Raw genomic sequence first — 14,382 nt, 5'->3', positions numbered from 1 at the left:
CTGGGCGGTTATCTACAGATGCGATAAGAGCAGAAAAATAGTTACATTTTGCTGCTTTTATCGGCACTAGGTAGGTCTTAATATGAGACCTTACTAGTGTTCGGTCAGATTCAGAACGGCTAGACCTCCAACTGCTCTCCAGGCATCTTTTCCGGCGCTTCATCTCCCTCAGCTCCTTGGAGAACCAAGGAGCAGGTAAACTCGGCGACGGGTCAGAGGCCGCAAAGGCACGACTCAGTCCAAAGCGTCAGCAGCCGCCCTATTCCAGGTAGCCACCAGCTCTTCAGCCGAGCCATGAGTCAGAGCCTCAGGGAATGGCCCAAGCTCCATCTGGAACCTATCAGGGTCCATCAAGCGCCTGGGGTGGAACCATCTAGGCTGTTCCGCCTCCCTGCAGTGGGGTGTGGTGGTTAGAAAGTCAAGCCTAAGAAGGGAATGATCTGACCATGACAAGGGCTCAATCATTATCTCCCCTATCTCAAGATCATTCATCCACTGACCAGAGACAAAAATCAAGTCCAGAGTGTGTCCTCCCATGTGAGTGGGTCCATGAATTAATTGGGTCAGGTCCATGGCCATGATGGAAGCCATGAATGTCACTGCGTTTTTGTATTTACCAGCAGAGCTCATTATTTCTGGACTGTCATACTTCCGTAGCTTGCCAAAATTTCTTATCAGTAAGCTAACTACGTATATCCGCATTCCTTTCTTTCTACTTCACACTTTTCTTTGTTCTCTTGCCAGAGAAGTCCGGCTGCTGAGAAGTAGTCGGTAGGAACTTTGCAAAAATGTAACAATTTAATTATTTTAGATAGTTAGATGTTTTATTTTCTTTACAATAAATATGAGTTTAATTAGAAGATGTATTCTGATTTTATTTTTCAAAAGTATACACAAGGAAAATGCTACGATCCAGGCAATTACTCCAGGAAGGTAACGGGGCTAATTGCCTCTGACAATGGTAGCAGACGGACGGTTGATTTATGGCTTTTCCTTGCTTGTTGCTTTGATAATTAGACCTCTAGGCGACTGCGGAACGCTGATTAATTGTCTGCTAAGATGCCAAAAAAGAAGAAAAGAGAAAAAATGAAATTAATTCCATTAATTCCAGCCACTTGCCTCAGCCACCCGGCTAGAGGGAGCCGTGGGAGGAGAAGAAATGGATGAAATGCTCTTACAAAGGCTTCAGAAGGAAGATAAAGGCAGAGCTGCTTTTGAAGGTAATGTGCTGCGATCAAGGTCAGTAACGCCCCCTTCCAATTATGCAGTCGCCCCAGAACCTTCTGAATTTGGAACGCTTGATGCAGGGCCAGATTTTCTACAAACGGCTGAGCATTTTCACCCCCATGCAGAGAGAGAAACAATTCATTATCCTCCTCACAGCTCCGATCTCTCCCTTCGTGAACTAGCTGTAAAAAGCTATAGTAATCAAATAAAATTTTTTGAACAGGAGCTATCCCAGGCAAAAATGGCTTTATCTAAGCTTGAGCAAGATAAGAGAGAGTCTATGTTTTCAAAATCTCTAAAAATGCCATTTTGCCTTCTTCTTCGGCACCAAAGACACACACCCTGGTGGATATTGTGTCAAGCCAATCAGAACAGAGAGCTGTGCACATGTCACATTTGCCTTCTCAAATTACAAATGCCATGTATGCAGAAAGAGCTGAGCTGCCCGAAACTAAAGTTGCAGCACCATCTGCTGGCGAAAGTAATTTACTAGAGAAAGCTGAAATGCATCGCAATTTGAGAGAGCAATTACAATTATTGCAGAAGACTCTATTAGAGATGTCTTTAATTCACTCAGAGATTCAGGCTGCAATGCCACAAGTGTCTCCACAGGTTCAATCTCCAGCACCCCCTGATGGTGCTGGTGTCCTTTTAGATGGAACACAACAAAGCTTAATGCAGCAAAGGCAAATGACTGCATCTCCAGCAGGCCATGTTAATATTGCAGCTCAAATGCCACAGCAGCCACAAATGCATGCACATGTGCCTCCAGCTGTACAACCAGGGCCAGCTCCTGGTCCACCTTCAGTGCAACAAGTGCCTTTACTTCCACAGCCAGCACCTCAAATGTGCATTCCTCAACAGGCACTTTCTGTTGCTCCACTGGCTGGTGAGTCAAAATTAAAGATGTCAGGGCAGAATTATAAGGCCTGGGTCAGTGAGATTGGATTGTTACTTTGTAGAGAAGGTACTCACTGTATGGTTTTTAACCCTCCTGCCCAACCATGGACACCTGAAATAAGAGACTTAGAAACTAAAGCCTGCACAACATTATTGATGTCCATGGATACTGAACTGCAGGTTACATTTCCACCTGATGCAACAGCCCAACAAATTTGGGCCCAATTGGAAAATTGCTACAGGCCTGTTTCAATTGAGTCTTCATGTTTGCTCATGTCTGAATTCCATGGTTCGAGATTGAAACCTGGTGAACAAATTGGAGGACATTTGACCAAACTGAAAGGACTGAGAAAAGAATTAAGAGAAAGAGGCTATCCTATTGAAGATATTCAAATTGCTGAGCACATTGTAAGCTGCCCTGAGTCTTCGGAGAAGGGCGGCATATAAATCAAATTAAAAAAAAAAAAAGATCAGCATAATCATTAATTCTTTGAACTATGAATGGAAAGATGCCATTACAAAGATTAACCAAGTGCCTATTGCTAAACGCACAGTGGACAATGTATGCAGACTTTTAATTGAAGAAGAAGCACTCATGTTAGCTACTCCACACTTGAGAGGACCACCCACATCAAGAGCTCCAGCTAGGTGTCCCTTCCGAGGAAGGACCTACACTCCAAGGATGCCAAGATGCTACATCTGTAATCGTGTGGGACATGCCACCCGGGATTGTTCCCAACGAGTTCCAGCTCCCGTCACGTACCAGCCCAGAGGAACAGACTCCAGAGGCAGAGGCAGAGGCGGAAGACAAGGTCATCGTGGTCCCTGACGTGATCCACAAACTCCACTCACCACACTGGCTTTAACCAATGATCCACAACCTCATCCAGAGTACGACAGATGACTCCTGTGGACTTTGGACAGTGGTGCAGCTTTGCATGTTACCTACAGAAAGGAACTTTTCAAAGAGATGCACGAGCCTGAACCTGAACTACGTGAACTTTATTCTTTTTCAAATCATCCTTGTCAGGTCAAAGGAAAAGGAACTGTTTATGTTGAAGAGCTCGATGCATTCATTCCTGATGTTTATTATATACCAACAGCAACTAGTAATTTGCTTAGTCAGAGTCACTTGTCTAGAGCATTAAAGTTCCAGGTTCACCACCATGAAAAAGCAAGTTACATAGTTAAAGATGGAGATATTGTTGCTGAAACCATATTAATTGGTGGTGTTTATTACTTAAAGCCAAAGCCTAAACCGCAAACACAGGCAAGTATACAAACTCCAAAAAGAGATGCTCCAGTGAGAGATCCTGTTGCTGCTCCAAAGGCTTCTAAAACCAACAAAAAGAAAATTGGGAAATAGGTTGCTCAGAGCAAGCCTGAGGTTCCTCATAAAACTGTTAATGTTGAAAATTCACTAACTGGTAAACCTTTGCATTCCAGGTGTATCCATAAGTGGCATAGAAGATTGGGGCATGCCAGTTTCCGTGTTCTTAGGAAGATGCCGGAGTTCGCAAAAGATTTGGATCTAAAGGGGTGTAAAGTGTTTCTGGATTGTGCAAGAAAGTCAAATCCAAAGCAGCAGCCATTCCAAAACGTGCTACACGTCTGTCAACACGCATTTTTGATTTGGTACATACTGACATAGTTGGTCCATTTCCACCAACACTTGGTGGTAGAAAATATTTTCTAACAATTGTTGACAATTATTCTAGATATGGATATGTATATCCTATGAAAGAAAAATCTGAGACCTTTCAGATCTTTAAAGACTTTTCAGCCCTTGTCTCTACCCAACACGGAGTAAGCATCACCAGAATCCAGAGTGACCGTGGTGCCGAGTTCATGCCTCAGCATTTCCAGGACTGGATGCGTAAGAATGGAATTCTTCATCAGATTTCGGCCCCATACACACCGGCTCATAACGGAGTCGTAGAACGAAGACAAGGGTTACTGCAAACCATGATGCGCTGTCTCCTAGAAGACGCCAACCTTAGTAACCCTTACTGGGGTGAAGCTATCAAATATGCAAATTACATTGTGAACCATACTTGGAGCAGTGTAATAAATCAGACTCCTTTCTTCATGTTGTATGGCTACAAGCCCGATCTCTAAAAACATCCATATTTTTGGTTCATACGCTATGGTGAACATTCCCTTAGCTCAAAGAAGGAAAGGAGGTCCAACAGCAAAGAGACTGAGATTTATGGGTATTGATGACAACTCAAAATGGAGTAAATTTATTGACTCTAAACATGTAATAGTGACTTCCCAATCCGCCAATTTTGAGGAAGATATTGACTGGTCCAGGATTCATTCCAATGATCCTGGAGTTTATTTTCCTAGAGATGATACTACTGATGCTGCACAGATTGATGATCAAGATTCTACTAGTTCTTCCCAACATGATGTTCCATCTTCGCAAGCCGCAGATGCTGATGCTAGCGACGAATGTGAGGACGAGGACGAAGCAGAAGAAGACTGGACTGTTGTTCCGAGATGTTCCAAGAGGGCCACAAAAGGAATCCCTCCACAACGATATTCTTGGCAACTGACAAAAGCACCCTTGCCTTTGATTTGCAATGTTACACTTCCACCTGATAATTTCACACAAATCAAGCAGCTTCCTGATTCAGAGCAAGACAAATGGTATGAGGCAATGCAGGTTGAAATGGACAGTCTAAAAAAACTTAAAGTGTTTACACCTGCAAAACCTCCAGCAAACAAAAAGGTCATTGGCACTCGATGGGTCTATAGAATCAAAAAGAAGCCAAATGGTGAGTCACTGTACAAGGCCAGACTTGTAGCTCAGGGTTTCGCTCAACATTATCCTGAGGACTACACAAATACCTATTCACCGACAGTTCGAACTGAGAGTGTAAAAATTGCTTTAGCAACTGCAACTATCCTTGGTTTAGAAGTTTTCCAGTTCGATGTTGACATGGCTTATCTACATGCAGACCTAGATGAAGAGATCTACGTGAGAGGCCCTCCAGGGTTCCGACAGCAAGAAGGGGATACTTGGTTTCTAAACAAAAGTCTTTATGGTCTGAAACAGTCTGGTTTAATGTGGTACTTATGTCTTACTGACAAACTAAATTCAATGGGCTTTATTAAGTCCGAAACTGATGAGTTCACAAAAAGATCTAACAATGCATATGAGATAGTTCTTGTTTATGTTGATGATATTGTTTATATTGGTCCAAATAAGCAAATGAGTGAAAGTTTTGCCAAAGCTTTGCAGAGATACTTCACATTGAAATCATTAGGTCATATTAGCACTTATTTAGGTGTTCAGATTGAAAAAACACAGAAGGGGTTTAGTCTTTCACAAGAAGATAAAATTGAACAAATTTTGCATCATTGCAACATGAAAGATGCTAACACAACAAAGACACCCATGCAAACAGATTTTCACAACTTGACACATGAAGCAAGTCCTGAGTTCGAGGATCAAACACTTTATCGTTCAGTTATTGGGTCACTGTTGTACATTAGTAGTTGGACCAGACCCGACATTGCACTTAGTGTTAATCTCTTGTCTCAACACGTAGGTAAGGCAAAACAGTTTCATTGGTCATGTATTAAGAAATTATTGAGATACCTAAAATACACTAAACATATGAAGTTATTGTTAGAACCAACACATACTGATTATGCAGAATTATGTTGTTATGCAGATTCTGATTGGGCAAGTGATAAGAAATCATGTAAAAGTACTTCAGGTTATATGATGTTCTTAAATGGATGTCCTGTTTATTGGCAAGTACGTAAACAGAATTTTGTTTCTTGTTCATCTACTGAAGCTGAATATGCTTGTGTTTCAGATGCATGTAATTCTCTAACTTGGTTTGATGCTTTGGTCACAGATATCTGGACACACCCGATCAGACCAATCACCGTGATGGAAGACAATGAATCGGTGGTTTATATTTCGGAATCACATTTCACAGGTTCTAGGTCCAGACACATTGACATCCGTTATCAAAACATAAAACAATTAGTGAAAAAATGCATTTTGCGTTTTGTTAAATGCAGTATGTATCTACACATGATCAGATTGCAGATATGCTCAAGAAACCGCTTCCAGCAGCTCAACACGAGTATCTGCATAAGAAGATGTGCCTTATTTGATGATGTACCTGATATTCGCTCAACTGGCAAAAGAAGGGGTTGTCACTGCGTTTTTGTATTTACCAGCAGAGCTCATTATTTCTAGACTGTCATATTTTCCGTAGCTTGCCAAAATTTCTTATCAGTAAGCTAACTACATATATCCGCATTCCTTTCTTTCTACTTCACACTTTTCTTTGTTCTCTTGCCAGAGAAGTCCGGCTGCTGAGAAGTAGTCGGTAGGAACTTTGCAAAAATGTAACAATTTAATTATTTTAGATAGTTAGATGTTTTATTTTCTTTACAATAAATATGAGTTTAATTAGAAGATGTATTCCAGTTTTATTTTTCAAAAGTATACACAAGGAAAATGCCACGATCCAGGCAATTACCCCAGGAAGGTAATGGGGCTAATTGCCTCTGACAATGAACTCCCGGGCCGCCTCAGACGCTTCGCCAACAGATGGCAAGTTGAAGTCCCCATGACCAATTGAATTAAATGTTCTGTTTTCTTCTGAAACTTTTCTTTTCTTGGATTTATCCTTGGTTGGCCTACCGGGGGTTGAGAAGCTCAATAAATTGCCTGCCAGTGGCTGTTGTACATTGGCAGTTGTGATGCATATTTTGAGTGACAGGAAGCCACAGCAGAGGGGTGAAAGAGCCACATGCGGTTCCAGAGCCACAGGTTGCTGACCCCTGTCCTAAACTGATCTCAAGTGAAGGGCTTGCCAATGGGATTTACACATGGGTAAAAACTGACAAGATTAATGCAGATAACACATTTGTCTTGCAAGAAAGAAAGCTGTGTCCTCAGCAGATGGTTATCCTTAATGGAGGAAAGTAATGTTTGGAGGCAGCGGGGTAAAAAGAAATTGATGACCCAGTGCAAATATAACATATGTCAGAGATCTAAGTAGCTTTTGTTTAGTTCAATCAGTATTTCAAGCAATATGCTTTAAATGCAGGTTACATAGGATTAAAAAAAGTTTTTCAAACGCATTTTACTTTCATTTTGCTACTAATTTAATACATCACCTGAAATAAATTCTTTGTGCTGGGACCTGGAAATATCATTTATTTTAGATGTGCTTGAGAAAAATAGACTTCACTACACAGAAAATGTTTTTAACTAGTCAAACATTCTATGTTAGCATTTGCTTACAACCATATATCCCACATATTGCTTGCTGGAATTCTGGGTGTTGAAGAACACACATTCAAAGCTGCAATACACTGGTCTAAGCTAATGTATCCTTTAGGTCTCTTTCCATTTTTTAGTTAGCGTGCTCATGTTTTAGTTTTAAATTCCCACAGCTATGGCAATGTGGTCTTGTCACTGGTAAACCCAAGAACTTTTCAATTACTTTTCTTAACTCCTAGTCATCTGAAACTCATCCTTTTCATTCTGTTTTAGAAAATTTATGTCTATTGATATATTACTTTCATTGGTTTCTTTTAATCGCAGATAAGCTTTTTTGGTCTTTTGTTTCTGATTGATAAAATCGTTTCCATCTCTTTCTCTTTCTGTTTGAATATCAAACTAGCAGATGAAGTTTTATCATTTTTTTCATCTCTAGTTCCTTTTATACTTGTAATGTTACTTGTAATATTAGGTATATTATACTTAATTCTCATGATATTTTATAATCAAATCTATATGAGTTGGAATGAATATCCATCTGCCATTTCAAAGTCCTGAGAACAAGGAAAAATCGGGTTTTCTTTGCATGAATTCCTCCTTAAGCAACTTTTGGTTCAATATCTTATTCCAGATGTTCCTGCTTTAGACCACATACACTGCTTTGAAACACTTCTTTTTGAAGCACTTCTCTTACAAGTTCTTTAAAGCAGGTGATTACTTGATGTAAATGTCTTGTGGACACATGCAGTGCTTGGATGAAAGCAGGCAAGATCCTTTGGAACCACTCTAGGTGATCTTGCTGTATCCCTTGGAAGTTCTGTAAATAAATTATGCATTTCCTGAACTCACAGAATAATCAGGTTAGTGTTTTAATAAAGAAAGTGGTGATATTGTGCAAATATTTGCTGCTGCCATGACAAATATTCCTAAGTGTGATTTGTGCAGTTTCAGAAAAGCTTGACAAAAATCTAAATCTTCAGAAGATGGAAAAATGTGATATGTTTAGCCTTAAGAATATATAATATGATAACGTTCTTCAAATAACCCATAGAAGAAGGTAAGAGCCTCTTCTTTCTTATTCCCAAGTAGGGTCATGGAATAACTGGTTTAAGTTACAGGAAGACAGATACTAATTGAAGAAAAACATTCCTAAAGTAGCAGAAACTGATGAGCTGATTACCCAGAAAGGTGATTCCCCCCCCCACCTTCTTTGGCTAAGTTCATGTGGAGGCAAAACAACTACCTGTTGGGCAGGGGTGTCAAACTCGTGGCACTACATTGTTGTCATGTGACGTAGCATGACTTTTTTCCCCTTCACTAAACCGGGGGTGGGCATGGCCAGCACGTGACACATCCTGCCCATGGGCTGCGAGTTCGACACTCCTACTGTTAGGGAATGCTGAGCAAAGGATAGGGCCCAATGGTCTAAATAGCTCTTCCACCTGTATTATACGGTTCCATAAAACCTTCTTCAATAATCAGTTGGATTGTTACCTCCTTTTCGCAATTTGCAATGCAGTCTTGCAGCTCCTTTGCCTTGTCTTCAATCTGTTAGTTTTTCTTTCCATCTGCTAGATAAGTGGTGGTTTTCAATCTTTGTCTAAATTAGTGAATCTCTGTTTCCTCAATTAAATTACTGAATGTATCAGGGTCAATGTAGATTCCTTCATAATGCTTCTCAGAATCAGCTTCAAAATCCCCTCTAATAAGTTTCTGCTTACCAGCTTTGCTTCAACTATCCTTGCTAACATATTTCTTTCTGGAATGAAGCCAGATTTCTTTCTCACAAGCAGTTCCTTTTCTCTGGGGGAGTCTCTGAATTCCCATATGCTTGATTATAGGAAAGTTTATTGCTTGGCTTTAAATTCAATTTATCTAATCCTTTCTGATTTTTTTTCAGAGTATATATTAAAATGAATTTTATTTATGATAAATAAACCTTTCAATATTTTTATCATAAATTCTAAGGTTTTATCTTCCCCCACAGCTAGAACATTCAAAATAATTTCAAAGTATTCTGTGAGTTGTTAAACATAAATCAACAAAACCGCTTCAAGTTGAATCATCCCTTCAAATTTTACTGTATCATTTCATTTTAGATAATAATAAATAATGAAACCAAAATTGAATTATCAGCTGCTAGTAAAATCACTCTAAATTCTTCATCAGCTCAGTTCCAGACTTCTTCTTTTTTTTGTTATTGTTCATGTTAATGAATGAATGATCTAGAATAGAGTAGAATGAGCTGGAAGGGACCTTGGAGGTCTTCTAGTCCAGCCCTCTGCTCAAGCAAGAGAACATATACCATTTCAGATAAGTGACTGTCTAGTCTCTTCTTAAAAACATTCAGTGATAGAGCACCCACAATTTCTGGAGGCAAGCTGTTTCACTAGTTGATTGTCCTCACTATTAGGAAGTTTCTCCTTAATTCCAGGTTGCCTCTCTCTTTGATTAGTTTCCAATCATTGTTTCTTGTCTTGCCCTTTGGTGCTTTAGAGAATATTTTGACCCCCTCTTCTTTGTGGCAGCCCCTCAAATACTGGAATACTGCTATCATGTCACCCCTAATTCTTCTTTTCTTTCGACTAGCCAAACCCAAATCCTACAGCTGTTCTTCATATGTTTTGTTTCCAGGCCTTTGGAAATGCTCTGCAAGCAGTTAAAAACCTGGTGGCCACATCTATAGCAGAAGCAGAATACATCTGCCTCTCGAAGGCAGCCAACAACCTGACATGGTTCGATGACCTGCTCTCCAACATCTGGACTGAGCCAGCCTACCCGATAATAATACATGAGGACAACAAGGCAGCCATAGACATATCCATGGCAGACGCTGTGGGCCAGAGATCAAGGCACATAGACATCAAACATAAGCACGTCAGACAGTTAACGAACATTGGTTTTATCAAGGTCATACACTGTGAGACTGTTGAACAAATCGCTGACATCCTGACCAAACCTTTGCAGAAGAAACAGCACGTCTACCTAACTTCAAGACTAGGTGTACATACACAACACACACAACACACACACACAGCTCCAACTGTTAGGCATTTAGAGGGGGATTTGTTACATATAAATGCCTAACATTGCTTCCCCATGGCAGAGTAGGGGTTAACCCCATTCACCCACCTAACCCTTCCCCTGATCTCTCCTTACTTTAGCTCCGCCTCCCAGGTATATAAGGTGTGGTCCAGGGATCCAGATGCACTTCCAGACGTTCACCTGTAACAGAAATAACTGACTAATAAAGAACTCTGATTCAAGTACATTTCGTGTTGGAGTTATTGGGTAAGATCCTTGGAAACATGCCACAGTCCTAGTGTCTTGAAGCAGTTTAATATTAATTCTTGCTTTCTTTCCTTGCCATATATATTTCCACATTCTTTTTTTCAAACTTTCAAAATATTTTTTCTCCACTTTATCGGAATTGTTTGAAAAAAGAACAAAATTCTTGATAGTACATTCATTATGATTAGCGCTATTCTTCCCATTAACGATAGTTGTAGATTTTTTCCATTTTTCCAAGTCTATTTCAATTTGATTTCTCAGTGTATAGTAGTATCTTCCTTCACTGTGATACATCTTGAAGTTATTGGATGCCCAAGTATTTCACTTTGTTTACTATTTGAATATCTAATTTCTCCATTAATTGCTTTTTTTTCTCTCATATTTTTAACTATAAATTGTTTTATCTTTATTTATTTTCAATCCAGCTACTTCTCCATACTCCTCTATTTGCTTCATTAGCTTTGGGCCTGAGTTTTCCTTCCTTCCGGTGCCCAAATGGCCGTGGTTTTCTGAGCTCCATTGGGGATGGGGTGTCTTGGTGGAAAGCGGAGGCTTTAGGGGGACTTGATTATGCCCCCCGTTATGGACTGGTAAAGGGAGTATTTGGGGCTTGGCAGGCCCATGTTTTATCTTCCCAGGTTCCCAGGAGATGCCAAACGACCCGGAGTTACTGGGACAGCGGTTTCTTTGCCGTGGTCTTTGCCTGAGTCAGCTGGGCAGCGCTGTGGCGCAGCGGCAGTGGGGTGCGGTGGGATAGAGCCCCCCTCCATGGACCCCAATTCCATCAAGGTCTGGCTGGATGGTGGGGGAGCCACTCGGCAACAGCCCCCCTGGAGTCAACTGGCACCCACCGAATGTGAAGAGGTTTTTGGTGGCATGCATGGAGGACTGTCGGCGGCGGAGCAACCCCGTCCCAGATACGGCTTGGTGGAGGAGAGGCCGAGCAGAGAGAGACGAGGAGAACTGTGCTCCAAGATCAGGCTCCACCTGCCTGCAGCTAGAGGGGGGGTCTCTCCTCCCTCCCCCCTCGCCGTGAGACCGCAGCATTTTTGGGGCCCGTGGAGTCATGAACTGGAGTTGTTGGCTCTTCTGTGGAAGGAAGGTGTCCCAGAGGCCTGTTTACACCATCCAAATTGGTTGGGCCGGGCTGGGGGTCACAGGTGGTTGAAGGCCCTGCCTGGATGTTCCATTTCTGCTGCTTTGACCCCCTGATTGTTCCTGCTGCAACCACCTGGACTGGTGATGGCATCTAGAGCCCTTGCCCTTCGTTTTTCCAGCCCTATAATGTCCGGTTCTTGGGTGTGGTTGCCTGCCGCCGTGAGAGGGCGGCTGTGGACCTATTGTGTGACCAAGTCGTGTTGCGGTGGGAGAGCATCAACGACCTGTGGGAGAGCATCAACGACCCGTGGATCCCACCCGGATGATCCCTACCTGGCCTAGGCACCTTGCAGTGGTGAGAGAGCAGTGAGGATTACCATTGTCTGTCATTTTCCTATTGCCATGAGAGGGCGTCTGGGAATGCAGGCTCCTATTGCCTATGGCCAGGGCGGATGTTAGACTTTAGATCTTGAACTACTGACCTGTGATCTCGATAGCCCCCGCTATCATGGACATTCCCATCTCTATGTTTGAGGATGATTTTACGAACTTATACAATCGCGGACCTGGTAGCCTTGAGACATTCCCCCCATTCTTGGGTGTGGCCAGTGGGCCTTGCAAAGACCTACCTTAATGACGGGTCTTGGGACCCCAAAAGGTGGCACAAGGATTTTAAGGGTTTTAAGGGATATAGTTTGAGAGGTTTTTTAACAAATTCTTTAATGAAAATTTTAAGGAGACCCGGGAGGGGAGAGGGGGTTGTAGACGTGGACCTGGGGGGGCATACAGCCACTGAAGGGGGTGGTGGGTCGGATGGGCGCAGCAGAGGGGACGGGGATGGGGTGCCGAGAGGCGAGATGAAGGGCAGCTCAATTGAAATGGTGAGCGGGAGGGGCAGGTATGGCGGGCGCAGGGGGCCATATCATGTTCAGGGGGTACGCACATGCTGTCTGCGAGCAATTGCGTACTCCGGCCCCCAATGCGTGTCTCGTTTCCTGGGTTGCACAGAATCTCAGGCCCTGGGTCCTTGGCTGATGTTGTGTAATGCCAGGTTGGTGGTTAATAAAGCCCCCCTCATTTGTGACCTTTTATTGGAGGGGGTGCGTGTTCTGTCCCCGTCCCACACACGCACCCCCACAGACAGCCCGGAGTTAATAAGCCACACGACAAAATCTTTGAAGATAAAGCTGGCAGCAACCCAATGGTTAGCTGCCAATTCAGACTTTACTCACACAAAACAAAGATTAGACTGCAAGCATTCTGATAAAGCAGGCAAAGTTTCCGCAATACAAGGATTAGTGCAAATGCAGTCTGACAAGCCAGGCAGAAGTCCAGTAATGCAGAGATCATGGATTATTTCTAGTTTTTGCTCGTCACAAACTGAACCGGCCACCACACCCACATTTATACCTTGTGGGGTGTGGTCCAGTGACTCAGCTAATCTCTGGCACGCCTTCCCCTCTGCTGCGCACGCTTCTCCCTGCACCTCTGCCGAGGGTCTAGCCAGCACTTGTCTCCTTCGTTGCTGTCCACCTGTCGCTGTGGGGACGTGCTTGGCTCTGGGCCTATCTTTTGGCCTTCGGTGTCCTCCGGAGGCATTGCCAGAGAGGAGGGTCCTGGAGAGGGAGGCCTTGCCAACTCCTCTCCCTCACTCTCAGAGTCTGCATCTGTCGATAGCCCAGGCTCAGGCAATGGAGCCACAACAGTGCAGACCTGACAGGGATTATGGAGACCTGGTTGTGTCCACCGGGTTTCTGTGCATTTCATCAGCAGAGGGCCCAGGGGAGGGGCGGGTGGTGGTGGCGGCGATTATTAGGGAAAGTCTTTGCCTGAGGGAGACCACTGTTCCTCAGATAGCCGGATGTGAGTCCCTCTTTGTGAAGTGGGGTTGTGGGGTGCAGATGGTCTTGCTGACTACGTACCTGGCTCCCTGCCACGTGGCGGCAGCCCTACCCGAGCTGCTCGACGTTATTGCCAGACTCGTTGTCATGGGGGATTTCAATCTGCCATCCGTCGGTGAGACGTCGGAGGCAGCTAGGGAGTTCATGGCTTCCATGACGGCCATGGACCTGACCCAGTTAGTTCAAGGCCCCACTCACACAGGAGGAGACACTCCTTTGTCTCTGGTTAGTGGTTGAATGATCTAGGAATAGGGGATTTAGATTTTTTTTTTAATGAAATTTTATTGAGTAAAGAATATATTACATTTCAAACTTTACGGTTCGGCAACATGTAGTCATCTTGTATATTTACATATATGGAATCTAATCAATTATCTAGGTATTATACAATTTATACGTAAACCTTGTAAAATTGAACACATAATACAACAATAATATATAGATTGATTAATAATTATACATTGTCCTAACGAGAGTTAACTTTTGCATTTATTTTTCAACCACCTATACCATAGATCCCAGATCATATAGAATTCTGAGTCTTCCTTTCCATTTAAAACATACGTTAATCTGCACATTTCTGCACAGTCCAATACTTTATTGACTATCTGTTCCTCAGTCGGACATCCTTTCTCTTTCCAGCAACTGGCATAGGAGAGTCTAGCAGCTGTGACAATATGAATAATCAGATATTTCTTTTCCTTAACA

The sequence above is a fragment of the Pantherophis guttatus genome, chromosome 7 (genome assembly GCF_059756535.1).
Source record: "Pantherophis guttatus breed Tessera chromosome 7, ASM5975653v1, whole genome shotgun sequence".
Taxonomy (NCBI): Eukaryota; Metazoa; Chordata; class Lepidosauria; order Squamata; family Colubridae; genus Pantherophis; species Pantherophis guttatus.
Note: the sequence above shows the minus strand (reverse complement) of the source record.